The sequence below is a fragment of the Balaenoptera physalus genome (genome assembly GCF_965194825.1).
Source record: "Balaenoptera physalus genome assembly, chromosome: 3".
NCBI lineage: Eukaryota > Metazoa > Chordata > Mammalia > Artiodactyla > Balaenopteridae > Balaenoptera > Balaenoptera physalus.
This window is the reverse complement of record NC_138890.1, coordinates 99,043,358-99,061,990: the sequence shown is the minus strand read 5'-3', so window position 1 is coordinate 99,061,990 and position 18,633 is coordinate 99,043,358. Positions and strand designations below refer to the sequence as shown.

The window sequence follows — 18,633 nt, the reverse complement described above, 5'->3', positions numbered from 1 at the left end:
ATCATATGGTTTTTACTCTTCAGTTTGTTAATATGGTGTATGACATTGATTGATTTGCATATATTGAAGAATCCTTGCATCCCTGGGATAAACCCCACTTAATCATGGTGTATGATCCTTTTAATGTGTTGTTGGATTCTGTTTGCTAGTAGTTTGTTGAGGATTTTTGCATCCATATTCATCAGTGATATTGGTCTGTAATTTTCTTTTTTGTAGTATCTTTGTCCGGTTTTGGTATCAGGGTGATGGTGGCCTCATAGAATGAGTTTGGGAGTGTTCATTCCTCCACAATTTTTTGGAAGAGTTTGAGAAGGATGGGTGTTAACTCTTCTCTAAATGTTTGATAGAATTCACCTGTGAAGCCATCTGGTCCTGGACTTTTGTTTATTGGAAGATTTTTAATCACAGTTTCAATTTCATTACTTGTGATTGGTCTGTTCATATTTTCTATTTCTTCCTGGTTCGGTCTTGGAAGGTTATACCTTTCTAAGAATTTGTCCATTTCTTCCAGGTTGTCCAATTTGTTGGCATAGAGTTGCTTGTAGTAGTCTCTTAGGATGCTTTGTATTTCTGTGGTGTCTGTTGTAACTTCTCCCTTTTCATTTCTAATTTTATTGATTTGAGTCCTCTCCCTCTTTTTCTTGATGAGTCTGGCTAATGGTTTGTCAATTTTGTTTATCTTCTCAAAGAACCAGCTTTTAGTTTTATTGATCTTTGCTATTGTTTTCTTTTTTTCTATTTCATTTATTTCTGCTCTGATTCTTATGATTTCTTTCCTTCTGCTAACTTTGTGTTTTGTTTGTTCTTCTTTCTCTAGTTCCTTTAGGTGTAAAGTTAGATTGTTTATTTGAGATTTTTCTTGTTTCTTGAGGTAGGCTTATATAGCAATAAACTTCCCTCTTAGAACTGCTTTTGCTGCATCCCATAGGTTTTGGATTGTTGTGTTTTCATTGTCATTTGTCTCTAGGTATTTTTTGATTTCCTGTTTGATTTCTTCAGTGATCTCTTGGTTATTTAGTAACGTATTGTTTAGCCTCCATGTGTTTGTGTTTTTTACGTTTTTTTCCCCTGTAATTGATTTCTAATCTCATAGCGTTGTGGTCAGAAAAGGTGCTTGATATGACTTCAATTTTCTTAAATTTACTGTGGGTTGATTTGTGACCCAAGATGTGATCTATCCTGGAGAATGTTCCATGAACACTTGCGAAGAAAGTGTAATCTGGTTTTTTTGGATGGAATGTCCTATAAATATCAATTAAATCTATCTGGTCTATTGTGTCATTTAAAGTTTCTGTTTCCTTATTTATTTTCATTTTGGATGATCTGTCCATTAGTGTAAGTGAGGTGTTAAAGTCCCCCACTATGACTGTGTTACTGTCTATTTCCTCTTTTATAGCTGTTAGCAGTTGCCTTATGTATTGAGGTGCTCCTATGTTGGGTGCATATATATTTATAATTGTTATATCTTCTTCTTGGATCGATCCCTGGATCATTATGTAGTGTCCTTCCTTGTCTGTTGTAACATTCTTTATTTTCAAGTCTATTTTATCTGATATGAGTATTGCTACTCCAGCTTTCTTTTGATTTCCATTTGTATGGAATATCTTTTTCCATCCCCTCACTTTCAGTCTGTATGTGTCCCTAGGTCTGAAGTGGGTCTCTTGTAGACAGCATATATATGGGTCTTGTTTTTGTATCCATTCAGCAAGCCTGTGTCTTTTGGTTGGAGCATTTAATCCATTCACGTTTAAGGTAATTATCAATATGTATGTTCCTATGACCATTTTCTTAATTGTTTTGCGTTTGTTTTTGTAGGTTCTTTTCTTCTCTTGTGTTTCCCACTTAGAGAAGTTCCTTTAGCATTTTTTGTAGAGCTGTTTTGGTGGTGCTGAATTGTCTTAGCTTTTGCTTGTCTGTAAAGCTTTTGGTTTCTCCATCGTATCTGAATGAGATCCTTGCTAGGTAGAGTAATCTTGGTTGTAGATTCTTCCCTTTCATCACTTTAATTATATCATGCCACTCCCTTCTGGCTTGTAGTTTCTGCTGAGTAATCAGCTGTTAACCTTATGGGAGTTCCCTTGTATGTTATTTGTTGTTTTTCCCTTGCTGCTTTCAATAACTTTTCTTTGTCTTTAATTTTTGCCAGTTTGATTACTATGTGTCTCGGTGTGTTTCTCCTTGTGTTTCTCCTGTATGGGACTCTCTGCGCTTCCTGGACTTGGGTGTCTATTTCCTTTCCCATGTTAGGGAAGTTTTTGGCTCTAATCTCTTCAGATATTTTTTCGGGTCCTTTCTCTCTTCTCCTTCTGGGACCCCTATAATGCGAATGTTGTTGCGTTTAATGTTGTCCCAGAGGTCTCTTAGGCTGTCTTCATTTCTTTTCAATCTTTTTTCTTTATTCTGTTCCGCAGCAGTGAATTCCACCATTCTGTCTTCCAGGTCACTTATCTGTTCTTCTGTCTCAGTTATTCTGCTATTGATTCCTTCTAGTGTAGTTTTCATTTCAGTCATTGTACTGTTCATCTCTGTTTGTTTGTTCTTTAATTCTTCTTGGTCTTTGTTAAACATTTCTTGCATCTTCTCGATCTTTGCCTCCATTCTTTTCGAGGTCCTGGATCATCTTCACTATCATTTTTCTGAATTCTTTTTCTGGAAGGTTGCCTATCTCCACTTCATTTAGTTGTTTTTCTGGGGTTTTATCTTATTCCTTCATCTGGTACATAGCCCTCTGCCTTTTAATCTTGTCTATGTTTCTGTGATTGTGGTTTTTGTTCTACAGGCTGCAGGATTGTAGTTCTTGCTTCTGCTGTCTGCCCTCTGGTGGATGAGGCTATCAGTGGAGTACTTTTAAGAATAGTTTCCATCTCCCTGCAGAACTTCCCCATCTGTTCACTTATCATGTCTCTCTTTTTCTTAAGTTTGAGTATATTTATAAAGTATTTTCTGCTACTCCCAACATCTGGGACATATTTCTGTTGACTCCTTTCTCTCTTGATATGGGTCAGGTTTTCTTTCTTTTCTCCAATATAGTATTTTTTAATTTTATAGTGGACTTTGTCAATGGTAGGGTGTTAAGATTCTGTATTACATTTCTGTATTGTATTATTATCCTTTGGATGTTGAGTTTCTTTTTCATGGCCTGTTAAATTTGCCAGTTAAATTACTGTAAGATTACAAATAATAAATGCTGAAGAGGGTGTGGAGAAAAAGGAATCCTCGTACACTGTTGGTGGGAATATAAATTGGTACAGCCACTATGGAGAACAATATGGAGGTTCCTTAAAAAACTAAAAATAGAGTCACCATATGATGCTACAATACCACTCCTGGGTATATATCCAGAGAAAAACATAATTTGAAAAGATACATGTACCCCAATGTTCATTGCAGCACTATTTACAATAGTCAAGGCATGGAAGCAACCTAAATGTCCATCGACAGGTGAATGAATAAAGAAGTTGTACATATATACAATGGAATATTACTGAGCCATAAAAAAGAACTAAATAACGCCATTTGCAGCAACATGGATGGGTCTAAGTCCATACTGAGTAAGTAAGTCAGACAGAGAAAGACAGATATCGTATGATATCACTTATAAGTGGAATCAAAAAAAGGCTACAAATAAACTTACCTACAAAGCAGAAATAGAGTTACAGATGTAGAAAATAAACTTATGATTACCAGGGTGTTGGGGGGGGGGATAAATTGAAAGATTGGGATTGACATATACACACCACTGTGTATAAAATACATAACTAGTAAGGACCTACTGTATAGCACAGGGAACTCTACTCAATACTCTGTAATGGCCTGTATGGGAAAAGAATCTAAAAAAGAGTGGATATATGTATATGTGTAACAGATTCACTTTTCTGTACACCTGAAACTAACATAACATTGTAAGTCAACTATACTTCAATTAAAAAAAGAAAGAAAAAAATATTTTTCCCATTAAAAAAAATTGTTGGAAGATCCTTTTGATTTGTCAGAATTAGAGTAATGATTTGTTAATGTAGGTCTATTTTAGATTTGTCCTTAGTCCTAGGGTTTGTCTCTTCTTTTAGATTTTGGTTCTTACTGTTAAGGCAGACCCTTTTGGGAGTTGCAACTGTGTACCTGAGAAATTCTACAAGATCCTTCCATTCCCTTTGCCCTGAACATTTTCTAGCTTTGTGCAGCTTCTGTTTTTTTCCACTCAACTCTTGGCAGCAACTGTCTGCTAATTCTCATGGAGTCTTAGCTTGAAATGCATGGTTCTGGCCGTGGCCAAAGTCCTGAAGGAAACTACTATTTATAATTCTATGTTACCTCCTCACCACAACTCCCTCCTGTGTGAATCCTGCCCCATAAATTCCAGTTGCTGCAATACTCCAGTCTCCAGTGTTTGCCTTGTCAGCTCCTTGAGAACGACAGTTTTTACTTGAGCTCCTCTTCACTGCACCAGGTGCAGAAAGAGCCCCAGAGACTCACCTGGGGCTCTTGTTCCCTTTTGTACTACAGGCTGTCCAGTTTATAAAAGCAGTAAGTCATATATTTTGCCCAGTTTTATAATTGATAAGTCCAATACTAGTTACCATACAGTGGCCCAAAGCAGAAGTCTATGCTCCTGCAAATCCTTTATATAATTATCTTTTTATCTTTTTTTCACTCAAAATCTGAATGTTAAATGAGTACATAAAGTCTTATAAATCTTTTTTTAAAAAAATTACTCTGCTTTTACAAAAGCTAGAAGAGGAGGGAAAACTCCTCAAATCATTCTGTGAAATCAGTATTACTCTGATACCAAAACCAGATGAAGACATTACAAGAAAAGACAACTACAGGTAAGTATCTCTGTGAATGTAGAGCCCCAAATTTCTCAACAAAATATTAACAAACAGAATCAAGCAAACTTAGGAAAAGGATTATACACTATGATCAAGTGGGGTTTATCCTAGGAATGCAAAGTTGATTCAATATGCAAAACCCAATCAATAAAATGGACCGTAACAATAGACTAAAAACCCATGATCATCTCAAAACACAGAAAAAGCACTTGAAAAAAATCCACATCTTTTCATGATAAAAACACTTAACATATTAGGAATACAGGGAACTTCTTCAAACTGATAAAGGGCATCTATGAAAAATTCAAGGTTAACGTCTCACTTAATGGTGAAAAACTGATAGCTTTACCCCTAAGATTAGGAACAACTCAAAGATATGCACTCTAATCACTTCTGTTCAACATTGTACTGAAGGATCAAGCTAGGGCAATTAGACAAGCAAAAGAAATATAAGGCATCCAGATTAGAAAGGAAGAAGTAAAAGTATCTGTATTCACAGATGGCATGATCTTGTGTATAGAATATCCTAAGGAATACACACACACAAAAATGCAGAACTAATAAATGAGTCCAACAAGATTGCAGTGTACATGATCAGTATGCAAAGCTCGATTCTGCATCTATTCACTAGCAATAAATAATCCAAAAATGAAGTTAAGACAATTCTGTTTATAGTAGTAACATCAAAAATGAAAAAAATATTTAGGAATAAATTTAACAAAAATGTAAGACTTGTACACTGAAAACTATAAAACATCATTGAAAAAATGAAAAAAAGGCCTAAATAAATGGAAATAATGGATTGGAAGACTTAACATTGTTAAGACGGAAATCCTTTCCAAATTGATTTACAGATTCAATACAATCCCTTTCAAAATCCCAAATACATTTTTTTTTTTTGCTGGAATTGACAAGGTGATTTTAAAAATTCATGTGGTAAGGCAAAGGACTCAGAATAGCCAGAAAATCTTGAAAAAGAAAAAAGTTGGAGCACACTTTTGAATTTCAAAACTTACCTCAAAGCAACAGTAGTGAAAACAGTGTGGGACTGGCATAGAGACTGATATATAGATCAATGATGTAGAATTGAGAATCCAGAAATGTGCTGGGACAACTGGATATCTATATGCCAAAAAATGAAGTTGGACCCCTAGCTCATGTCATATATAAAATTAATTTAAAATGCATCAAAAACCTAAATATACCCAGTTAGTGTTGGAGAATTTATTGTTGGTATGGAAAAAAAATCCACAGAGTTCGTGTCAGAAGAAGTGTCAGGAGAAAGAACCACACAGGTTTCTTTTTGGGATGATGAAATGTTTTGGAATTAGATATTAGTGATGTTTCACAACTTTGGAAATATCTAAAAGACACTAAATGTTACTCTTAAAAAATTACTCTGCTTTGTTAATGAAGAAGCCAACCTGAAAGAACCGATAGCCAAAGTTGGAATAATCTGAGCAACACAATAAATAGCAATAGTATGGATTATAACCCAAAGAGTTTAATAAATATCTGAGTCCATACTGACATAAATAAATAATTAAGTAAATAAATAAATGGAGAAGGGACAAAAGTTCCTTACAAAAGAATTTCAAATAATAAATGTAAAAGGAATAAGGGAAATAGAAAATCACAACGTACCAAAGTAATAATTGCTGCAGGCAAATCTACTGATGAATGCTAGAATTAGTGGGCAACACTTTAAGGAGAAACAGGATATTTGCATAGCCTGGAAGTATCTCCCCCCAAATATTTATTAATTACTATAATGATTTAACATATGTTCACAGATGCTTTGATACTCCTTCCTCTAGGAGGTTGAGCTTAATTCTCCCTCTTCTGGGTGGTCTGGATTTCAGTGACTCATTTCTAATGAATAGAGTATGGAGAGGGAAACAGTAATTTTATTGTAAGAAACCTGGCTGACATTACCTTAATCAAATGATTAAGGTTGCCATCACTAGTTTAGTCATGTGGATACCATATACCTTGTGGTATGATGTGATGGTAAGGGCACTTCACCTCTCTAGTATTCTCAAAAATTCCTAACCCTGGTATTATCATGAGAAAACATTAAGCAAGCCCAAATTGAGGAACACTCTACAAAATACCACAAGAATGCTCTTCAAAAGTGTCAAGGTCATGAAAAAACAAAGACCAAGGAACCCACAGATACTAGAGGAGAATAAGTAGTCATCAAGACTAAATGTAACATGGTATCCTGGCTTGGATCATATAACGGAAAAAGAGCATTGCTAGAAAAACTGGTGGAATCTGAATTTTAGTTAATAGTGTTGCGCCAATTATAACTTCTTAGTTTCTATAAGTGTACCACGCTTATGTAAGATGTCAGGGTTGGAAGATTAGAGAAAGCTGTACCTTCTTTATGATGCTCTGTAAACCTAAAATTATTTCAAAATAAAGTTTTAAATATTACTATAACTTGCATGCTCTGTTATTTCTCCTTTTCTTCCATTGGATAGATTATGATCTTCCTCCCTCAAAAAGGATCCACTTAAAAATAATATGTGATTGGCCCTGAATTTTGTGGGCTATTTATTATTCTTATTTAAAAGAAAGTCTTTACAATCCTCATCAATCTAATTATTATGTTTTAAAACCTATAACAATATACTTTTGTTTCTCTGATTCCAGAATATTATATTGTTTTGTTGAAAAATCTGAATGTTGTAGAGTACTTGATCCATCAAATAATTTTAACATGTTTAAATTCAAGTGTCATATTTCAGTTTATTTTAATTTACAATATGATGTAGATTATTTTGCCTTTCAATAATGATAAAAATCAGATTAAACTAATATTATGCTATGAGGGTTAATATTTATTTATATTTTATATTCTACCAATTTCCAAAAAGTTTTCGAGTTAGGTTACAGTAAAAACATACACAGAGTTATTTAAAAGTCATGTTTTGGAAAAATATTTAAGCACCTGGAAAGGTAATTGTTATATTAAAAAAGTTACACAGAGTTTCCACAATATTTTCATAGCTTTGTAAAAGAGAATATGTATCTAATCTAGAAGAACATATACCAGAATTTTAAGAGGAATGATTATCTTTGAATTGTAGTATTTAAAAATTTTCTTTTCCCTTTTCTGCATTTCAAAAGTACAATGTATATCATTATTTTTGTAATCAGAAAAACATAATGTTATAAATGTACGTGCACACATACAATAGGATAGAGGTGGGAAATAGTGGGAAATAGCATAGAGAAAAGAAAGTCAATGTATTTTGTTCTCCTGAATAAATTAATCTAAAATTTACAAGATTTGTTCATTTTCTGAGGCTTATAAAACAGCTACAAATTGTTCATGCTTAGTGCTTTAATTAATACATACACATTCGAACACAGATGCAAACCTTGTATATATGTCTCCATTCACACAATAGACTCACGCCCTGTTTTTGGTGCAGTGAATCCTCAATTCTTAAAAAAAATTATACTTAAAAATTTTTTTGAATTTATTTATTAGTTTGTTTTTATTTATTTATTTTTGGCTGCATTGGATCTTCGTTGATGCGCATGGGCTTTCTCTAGTTGCAGTGAGCGAGGGCTACTCTTTGTTGTGGTGCGCAGGCTTCTTACTGCAGTGGCTTCTCTTGTTGCAGAGCACGGGCTCTAAGCACACGGGCTTCAGTAGCTGTGGCACGCAGGCTCAGTAGTTGTGGCTCGCGGGCTCTCAAGCACAGGCTCAGTAGTTGTGGCGCACGGCTTTAGTTGCTCCACAGCATGTGGGATCTTCCCGGACCAGGGCTCCAACCCGTGTCCCCTTCATTGGCAGGTGGATTCTTAACCACTATGCCACCAGGGAAGTCCCAGTATACTTTAAATTTTTAATGGCTGGCTGGCCATTATATTGTACAATGACACCCCACTTAGCCTGCATCATAAGGATAATTTAGAGTTTTTAAAATAACTGAAGCTTACATTTCAGAGCTTTGCTTTACTCATTTAGAAAGAAAATATTTGTACAATGCTTAACTTCCATGACTTAAATCCTATTTGAATCTCAAATATTAAACTAAACTGTGATGCATTGACAAAATGTTGAATATGTTGTTTTATTATTCATTAAAATCGAATGCCTTTAGGACTTCTCTGGTGGCCTAGTGGTTAGGATGCCAGGCTCTTTCACTGCGGTGGCCAGGGTTCACTCCCTGGTTGGGGAAGATCCCACAGGCTGCGGGGTGCAGCCAAAAAAAAAGGAGTAAAAAAAAATGGAATGCCTTTAGATTGTATAGAAGAACCAAAAAGAAGACAAGATCTGGTCTACTCTTTCTAAATTGTCTACTAGCTTTTACTTCTCGCTGGCTATTGTATCCACATATAATTTATTATGATATGGTTTACTTAATTGTTGGTGTCTACACATAACTCTGATTGTCCTGTCATAAAAAAGTTCATGGATTTCACAACAGGCCTTTTGGCTTTTTTTTTTTTTTTTATTCCAACTTGTAGAGGACACTTGAGATTGTCAGAGGTCTGACCTGAGTTAAGTGGGGGCATTATTGTATTTTTATATTTAACTTAATTAAAAAAAATATGACCAAACACTTTGAGACTAGTGCTTACTTATGATCTAAAAACAAATTTCTTACATTTTTGACAAGTCTTTATTGCAGAAGGCTTTAGTTGAGGTATAGTACCTTTTATTAAGCACTCACTGTACTTGGCTCTTCCATGGCAAGGCACTTAACTTCTCTTGTGGAGATTATAACTGCATCTAAGGTTTTGAGGGGATTAAATGAAATGTGTATGAAAAGTGCTTAATACGGTGCCTGGAGCATAACAAGTGCAAATGTTTTTTATCCAAGAAAGGAAGAGAAACTGAAAGAAGGTCAGTATGGATGGAGAAAGGCAGAATGCTGTGCCACTGGAGGAGGAAAAGTAGGCAAGGGTGAGGTCAGGCTGTGTTAGGATTTATTCTAGGGTAAGGTGGGAATCACTGAAGGATTTTAAGTAAGGTGTGACATAATCAGATTTGCATTTTGAAAAGAACATACAGGCCTCTGTTTGGAGACTGGAAACTAGAGGAGCCGGGTACATATTCTTTCTTTTGGACTATATGTTTATGAGTTGAGTGTCTCTGATTTAAACCTGTGGTTTTAAATCCTTCCCATGAATTTACAGCAGGAATCTTGGCTTCTCTTCTTTTGACGTAGTCATAGTACACTCGCATGTCGTGCAGCTCCTATGTTGTTGGTATTTTATGAACAAGTTTGTCTGTGTAGGGCCACCCACATTTGGTAGAGAATAGGCAGAATGCCAAGGAGCAGGCCAGCCTTTTATGTGACTCTGCAGTATGATGCATGGTACTTTTGACTTCCTTCTGGCCTCCTGGATTCTCAGGTAATGCCTGCGTTTTACATGGAAGGTAAGTTTCCTTTCCAGGGTTTATTACTTTAACTCCCAGACAAGAAATGGCAACTCTGTGGCATAGGTGCTACCATTTCCCTGTTCCTCACTGATCTTGGATTTTTTTCCCTCCTTGGAGTGCCAGAATCTCTATAAGAGCACTCCAGGTGGCTATCAAATTGTTAGAGTTAGCAAGAGCGTTAGGACTTACTAACATTCCTGATATAGACACTTGGTTTATCATTGGCAACTATGTGATATCATCTCACTGCTGCCTTACTCTTCATATAGGTCCTAACTATTGAATCTATGTCTGAGTGCATCTACCATAAATGCCTTTGTTTTTACTGTCTTTTGGTATGCAGCCCTTGGCTCACTTCTTATAGCCATGGAAGGCTTGCCCTATCACATCTGGGATGTCTGTTCTGGTCTCTCCCATTAACTCCTTACTTTATTAAACTAGTTTCATTCTATTGCCCATTTCCCAGGTTGATCATATCCAGTTGATCCTGAATATCTTTCTTCAGGGGTAAATTACATAGGAAGAAACTGAAGTATTAACTGCTGAAATAATATGTTGACAGAGATTTGCTTTTAAATGCCCCAGCAAAACCACTAAACAAGAGGGGTAGAACCAAAAATGAAAATGACAAGATCAAAAATGAAAGAATGTTGATACTTGCTAAAGCTGGGTGATGGCTACATTATACTATTCTATTTTGTGTATGTGTGGATTTTCCATAATAAAAAGTGAAAAAGAAAGACACATGGAGGATTCGAACATATTAACTTTCAGCCAAATAGAGGTCCTGGACAGATGGGACAGAGGTGTGAAGAGCAATTTGGTGATGGCCACAAAGAAGGTACTCTGTGTTTTCTCGACAAATTGGACAGGCCAATCATGTTGTCTTCTAAAACATGGCCCTTTTCTGAGAGATTCTTTATGGAGATGACTATTCATTGTTCCATTTGACTCTGCTATTCTGGTCATAGCTGACTGACCCAGAGAGGGGTTCTTAAACAAAGGCATGTATCTGTATAGCAGAGTGTCTCAGTCTGCACACTATTGATATTTTGGACTGGATAATTTTTTATGTGGGGTGCTGTCTGTACATTGAAGATGTTTAGCAGCATTCCTGACTACCCACTAGATACCAGTAGTGCCACCTCCCCTCCTTCCCAGTTGTGATAATCAGAAAATGTCTCCAGACATTGCCAAATGCCCCTGGGGGGCAGAATTGACTCTAGTTGTGACCCACTGAAATATGTGAATATTGTGAATTTTTAGTTAGGCTCCATCCTTGTGGGTGCTGGCTGACTCGATTTGCGTATTTAAATACCATAATTTTTCCATGCTATATTAAAAGGCTGATTGTAAGTATTATAAATAAATAATAATTTAAAAATAGAAAATTTCAGGTCTCTCTACATGTATGTCTCCCTGTAATAACATAAACATTTTAATCCTGAGTCCCCCTGGTTTTTCATCTTAATCATATGCAGTCTTGATTTTTTTGCATAAAATATTATTAGGATCATTATTTCCACAATCTCTGCATAAGATTCTTTATTTTACAAAATCTTTTGTACATTACTTTTTTCATCATTTACAGAATACTATTTTTCTTTTTTTCTGATTTTTAGATATACTTATGTAATGCTAGTTTTTATTTTAAAATTAGTCTGAATTTTACAGTGTCTTTGGAAATATAGACTTTGCTTGGATGGGAGAGTCTGATAAATTTTGTGGTTCTGGGCACAGTGTAAATGAAACATTTTCAGGTGCTGCAGTATATAAATAAATGAATGTTTTTCCTGGCTCAGTTTTGTACTGTAACTAGCCAACAGCTCTTGTATTAACTTCTTCAACTGAATGGAAGCGTACTAGTACATACTTCTGATTTAATAAAATCCTCAAAATAGGTTTTTGTGCTAATACATTTATAACATGCAGGTGATTGACACAGGAACATAAATTACATGTACATAAAATTGGTTCAGGGAAATACTGAAATGTGCTGGGGAGGATATTAAAATATATATTTGAACACTTATTTTATAATTCAGCTTGAATATTTTTCAGAACTGTTAGAGAGTTCATAGCTCTATTATATGGTTCATTTTTCTCTGTTAAACATTTATAATCTTTTATGGTTTTTATCATTTCTCTGTTTTTCTTGAAGTGATGTTATTTAGTTAGTCTGGTTGTGTAATTTCTTCTTTTTTGGAGCACACACAGAGATCTGATTACTAAAATATCTGGGTAATTATTCCCAAGAATCTTATTTATCAGCTCTTTTTATTATGCTTTCCTATAGAAAATTGTATAGTTTATAGTTATCTTGCTTCTCGAGAGACAGAAATCTGCTGGTCTACTTAGAATGGCAGTCATATTTGCATGTTGTGCTAAAAAATATTGGTCACCTATTTGAGATTTTATAGAGACAATGCTATTAAATGCATTATTTTAGAGATATTTAAATTAGCTGAAGGATCATCTCTGAAATTTAAACATGCTAATCTAATTTGCCTCTTAAAACACTTATTAAAAATATGTTCATTGGGTGCTCACTAAATGACAGTGTTCTTTTTTTTAATTATAGTATTTTATTTTATTTATTTTTATTATTTTTTTAAAATTAATTTATTTTATTCATTTTATTTTTGGCTGCATTGGGTCCTCATTGCTGCACCTGGGCTTTCTCTGGTTGCGGCGAGCAGGGGCTTCTCTTGTTGCAGAGCACAGGCCCTAGGCATGCGTGCTTCAGTAGTTGCAGCGTGGAGGCTCAGTAGTTGTGGCTCGCGGGCTCTAGGGTGCAGGCTCAGTAGTTGTGGCAGACAGGTTTAGTTGCTCTGCGGCATGTGGGATCTTCCCGGACTAGGGGGTCGAACCCATGTCCCCCTGAATTGGCAGGCAGATTCTTAACCACTGCACCACCAGGGAACCCCAACAGTGTTCTTTTTGATCTTTCTTTTTGATCGTTTCTAACAAATTACCTGAAACATTTTTTGAGTAAGAAAGAGTAAGAAAAAATTGATATGACTAAAAAGAGGATTAATAGAGAATTAATTGGAATAGAGAATCAGTAATTTACAAATTAAGAAAATTATTGATTATGCATCTATTTTTGGAATGATATTCACATAGCCAAGTCTTTCCCCTCCTTCAAATCTTCCCCTAAATATTCTCTTCCCAATGGGACCTGCTCTGACCAACCAATTTGAAATTATAATTTCATCTCCACCAACCCTGTAGTCCCAATCTTCCCATAGTCTGTGCTCTCTATTAATAGCACTTATCACTTGCTGATACATAATACATATTTATAATGTTTATTATTAATCATCTGTCTCCTCGCCTCCTTCCCCCAACCCCCACCGAACATCAACTCTTTAAGGAATTTTTGTCTGTTTAATATGCTTGTCGTGCAGGCGCCTGGTGCATAGTGCTTCAGCGCATTAGAAGAATCTTTAATTGTCTAGAATCATAGCACGTAGGTCTCTGCTAACTGCCATTTTTGCTATTGTTTTGTTGTCATCATCACTTCAAACTAAGAACTCTGAAAGATATTGAAGTATGACCTGAATGAACAAAAACACTTAAACTCAGTTTGGTATGAATTTTATGGTTTAGTTTTGTTTTTAATTATTGTTTCTTCAAAATGATAATAGCTACCACTTTTGACCAAATGCTATGCCACGTATTTCACGTGTGCTTTCTGCTAGTCCTCTTGCCCTCTTTAGTGAGGTGGGTAGACAGTGTTACTTCCATTTTATCAGTGAGGAAACTGAAACTCAGAGAGGTTAAGTAATTCTAAATGGCCAATCTAGAAATTAAACTCAAGTCAGCTTGAATTCAAAGTCTCTGTGTGTGTGTGTACGTGTGTGTGTGTGTTTACAGCTGTCTCTGACTTAAAGGGAACTTCTCTATTAACAATATTAATTAATTAATCAATCAGAAATCCCATTCCATGACCATATTGAATAAAATATTTAGCTAAGTTTATATTATAATTATTGGACAGCACACAATATACTTACTTATTTCACTTATTTATTAAAATATTTGTGTACTGCCATGTGCTAGGTGCTGGGTATGTCACAATGAATAAAACAGACATAGCTCCTGCCCTTAAGGAACTTGTGGACTTCTGAAGAAGATAGAGATATCACCAAAGATTCAGAACTACACCCCCCCACCTTTGTCCCTGGCTGCCATCACTGCCACATTATCACTGGCAGTAGAAAATATTCTGGTACATTCAGATTTTATTCTGTTTTTCCAGAATACATGGTCAAATTTTTATTTTATCAAGAGATGATATCAGGGTCATATGGTCTGATGACCTTGAAGATTGTTACTTTCTTGAGTCTTCACACACCCTGAATCTACAAAGAAAAGTCCAAGTAACAGCAGTAGTAGTTTGTTTTTAATGCTTTCTTTTATTCTGTTATGATGAGAGCAAAGTTGGTTATATTATAATAATCTGTTTCTGAAAATATTTTAATTCTGAAATACCAGATTGAGCATAGAATGGGCACACTGGTCATTTTTAGGTCATTCACCTATTGGTCTGTTCAAACTATTTGTGATAAATTAATTTATTAATAATTGAATTTTGAATGTGTTTTTTATCTCTTATTTAATTTGCTTTCATTAAACTTTTTAAGGTCAATATTTTCATTCTTACTGGATTGTGACCAAGTCCTACATGTAGACGAATTCTGAGTAATAAGGAATATGTTAATCATGAAATGCAGGATTTAATAAAGAATTCTTGATTTTTCATTCCAGTATATTTTCCCAAGTTGCAACGTACTAAAATGATATCCTTAGTTTTCGAATAACTTGGTGTTTTTTTATTTCATAAATACCCCATCTGTTTATTTTTCTTATGCATGAAGGATAAGTAGCAGAAAGAAAAACCAAGGCATTCTTCATTAGCTCTTGAATAACTGATAACTTTGGCCATTTTTCTCTCTCTCTTTGTGTTTGCATAATCATAATCTTCTCAAAATTCAATTTGCTTTAGAGATTATCATTTTTAAAAGGACTTTAAAGTAATCTCATTAATAGAATGTAGATCTTAAAACTAGAGTATTTTGAGCATTTGGACTTTGACATCATCCAAGTACAAATTCTGATTGGATGTTCTAATAGAGTGTTTATATCTTTGCTCTTTTAGTATAATTTAAGATTGGAAACACTTCTAGTTTAATATTCCTTAAGAACCACATGAAATAATAGGGGGAAACCCATATAAGGGGTCATGAAAAGTTACTTTGCACGTGCATCAAGGTTCTCCAACCTGGGAAAGTCAAGAGTTAAGAAAAAATACAATTAAACATCTCAATGGTTTTAAGAAGTTGTATTAATCTGAATGCTTGGATCCTGAGTTCCTAAATTTCTTGTGCTGGGGTCAGGGAGAACTATAAGGTGGAGATTTTAAATAGCCAGTTTGTGTGCTGAGTCTGGCCTACAGTTAATATTTTATTTGGCTTGCATGGTGTTTTTTACAAGTGTGAATTAATGGCAAGTACATAACAGTTGAGAATTTTCGCACAAAAATTCAAGTTTCTAACCTCTGGAAAAATGGAATATCTGACCATGGTGAACCTGTTCCCCACATAGCAACCATTAGCTGAGTTGAGTAACTGCACCTTTTGGACCATGCTCCAGTTTGCCATAGTTCCCACCACTCCCTCTTCTCCCTGCACACTGACATGTAATCGTTGTGCATGCACTGTCACTTTTTCTTATATTTGGTCTGTAGTCATGAGTTTGCATCCCCTACCACAGAAGGACTGTTCTTCCTGCAGAGCCTTTCCCTGGAACCCTTTTGCAGTCTTTAGTGTTAGGCTCTCTCTTCCCAGTGCCTGAGAAGCTCCTAGTCCATACCTCCTTTTAATACTTACCATTTTTCATGGTAAGTGTTCATTTGTTAACTTTCCTTGCTAGACTTTTGTTTTAACATCTTTATTGGAGTATAATTTCTTTACAGTGTTGTGTTAGTTGCTGCTGTATAACAAAGTGAATCAGCTATATGTATACATATATCCCCATATCCCCTCCCTCTTGCGTCTCTCTCCCACCCTCCCTATCCCTCCCCTCTAAGTAGTCACAAAGCACCGAGCTGATCTCCCTGTGCTATGCAGCTGCTTCCCACTAGCTACCTATTTTACATTTGGCAGTTAGACATGAACTTCTTCTTTTTTTTTTTTTTTTTTAATAAACAAAACTGGCCAGAGGGGAGGATTCTTTTTATTTATTTATTTATTTATTTATTTATTTTTGTTTGTTTGTTTGTGTTGGGTCTTCGTTTCTGTGCGAGGGCTTTCTCCAGTTGCGGAGAGCAGGGGCCACTCTTCATCGCGGTGCGCAGGCCTCTCACTGTCGCGGCCTCTCCCGTTGCAGAGCACAGGCTCCAGACACGCAGGCTCAGTAGTTGTGGCTCAGGGACCTAGCCGCTCCGCGGCATGTGGGATCTTCCCGGACTGGGGCACGAACCCGTGTGCCCTGCATTGGCAGGCGGATTCTTAACCACTGCACCACCAGGGAAGCCCAGACATGAACTTCTTAAAGTAAGGATCTTGTGTTGTATCCTCAGGGGATTCAGACACTTAAATAGTGCTGAATTTTTGCTTGTTTGTTGACAAATGAGGTGAATTTTAAATGTTTCCTGGAAAATATAAACTCTAGGATACAAGTGAATCTTTAGGAATCTTTAGTTCCTAATGAGGCTCTAGTGTTTGTCAGTAAAACTCATTAAGAGGGGTTCTTTGATGATTGTTGCAGAATAAGGCCAGGCCTAGGGAGAGGCAAGAAAGACTCCTAGGCTGAAAATTTAAGGAGGCAGTCCCTCTCAGGGTCAGGTAAGTACTTCCTTAAAATTTTATGCTGGAGGAACTTCTCTTCTTTTGCCTCACCATACTCCCAGCACTGCTTCTGAATTTTATATTTAATTTATATTAAGTATATAATTTATAATTATATATTATATATGCTTATATGTATATATAAATTTCTAGCTTAAAAATAAAATATTGGTCCTAATTGGAAAAGCTACAGAAAGAGGAGTGTAGATTGGTTTTAAAGGAAACATGACCACAAGAAAAGATATTTTATTATTATTTAAAAAAATTTATACTTCTGGCTGCTTTAAAGATGTTCTCTTTGTCATTAGTTTTAAGTAGCTTGATTATGATGTGCTTGTGCATAATTTCTTCATGTTTCTTCTGCTCAGGGTTTATTGAGTGTCTTAGATCTATGAGTTTATAGTTTTCATCAAATTTGGAAACATTTCAGCCTTTATTTCTTCAAATATTTTTCTGTCTTCTTTTTGGTGACTCTAATTACACACATATTGGGTTATCTGAAGTTGCCTCACAACTTACTGATACTCTATTCATTTTTTTTTCAGTCTTTTTTTTCTCTTTATGTTTCATTTTGGATAGTTTCTATTGCCATGTCTTCAAGTTTTGACTTTGCTATTTTCTTCTGCAGTTTCCAATCTGCTGTTAGTTATATTCAGTGAATTTTTCATTTGAGACATTTGTAGTTTTCACATCTAGAAGTTTGATTTGGGTTTGGTGTGTCTTTTACATTTAAACATAACATGCTCAAGTTTCCTCTAGTTTCTTTATGTATGGAATATAGTGATGGTAACTGTTGTAATGTCCTTGTCTCTTAAATGTACCATCTGTGTCATTTTTGAGTTGGTTTTAGTGATTAATTTCTCTGCTTTATGGCTTGTACTTTTCTGCTTCTTTGCCTGCCTGGTAATTTTTCATTAACTGCCAGACATTGTGATTTTAGTTTATTGGGTGCTATACATTTCTGTACCTAAAATAGTCTTGAGCTTTATTCTGGGACTCAGTTAAGTTTATTATAAATAACTTCATCTTTTCTGGGTGACATGAACATTTAAGGTGGTAAATGGAAATAAAAGAAACATCAGGGAATAAATCTGTGGGAAGAGAATTGTCTTAAAAACCAAGAGGATAGTTTTAACAAATAGAGAAATTAAACATGTCACATGCTGCTGATAGTTCAAATGGGATAAGGACAGAAAACAAGCTACTGAGTAAAGTTGTTTATTTGATGTAGGGAATATTCTGTAGTCTCGTGAGCAAAAATCAGATTATAAAGAGTTGAGAAGTAAGTGAGGGAATGGAGAGGGGCAGCAAGTTCCTGCTGCTGCTGCTGCTTCTTTTTCTTCTCTTCCTCCTCCTCCTCCTGCTTTTGCTACTTCTGCTTCTGCTTCTTTCTTAGATTCTCTTTCTCCTTATATTTTTCTCCATTCTTTTAACAAATAGACTAACAACCTTATGATGGAATATATTCTATTTAAAACACATACACTTTTTAAAGTTCAGATATTATCCAGAGGATAAAATACCTTTACTTCAGGAGGTTGGT

The 18,633-nt window shown here is 35.3% G+C and overlaps 1 long non-coding RNA gene across 2 annotated transcripts in view; it reads left to right on the top strand.

The window, feature by feature from the left end:
* The window catches only part of LOC309659026, a 139,527-nt gene that overhangs the window by 11,276 nt on the left and 109,618 nt on the right, over window positions 1-18,633 (top strand). The window contains exons 1-2 of one of the 2 annotated variants that reach the window (XR_014262516.1): window positions 2,309-16,405; window positions 16,776-17,087. This is a non-coding gene — a long non-coding RNA (uncharacterized lncRNA). Of the gene's footprint in view, window positions 1-2,308; window positions 16,406-16,775; window positions 17,088-18,633 lie in introns of those variants that run through there. The other variant, XR_014262515.1, reaches the window with a different exon arrangement.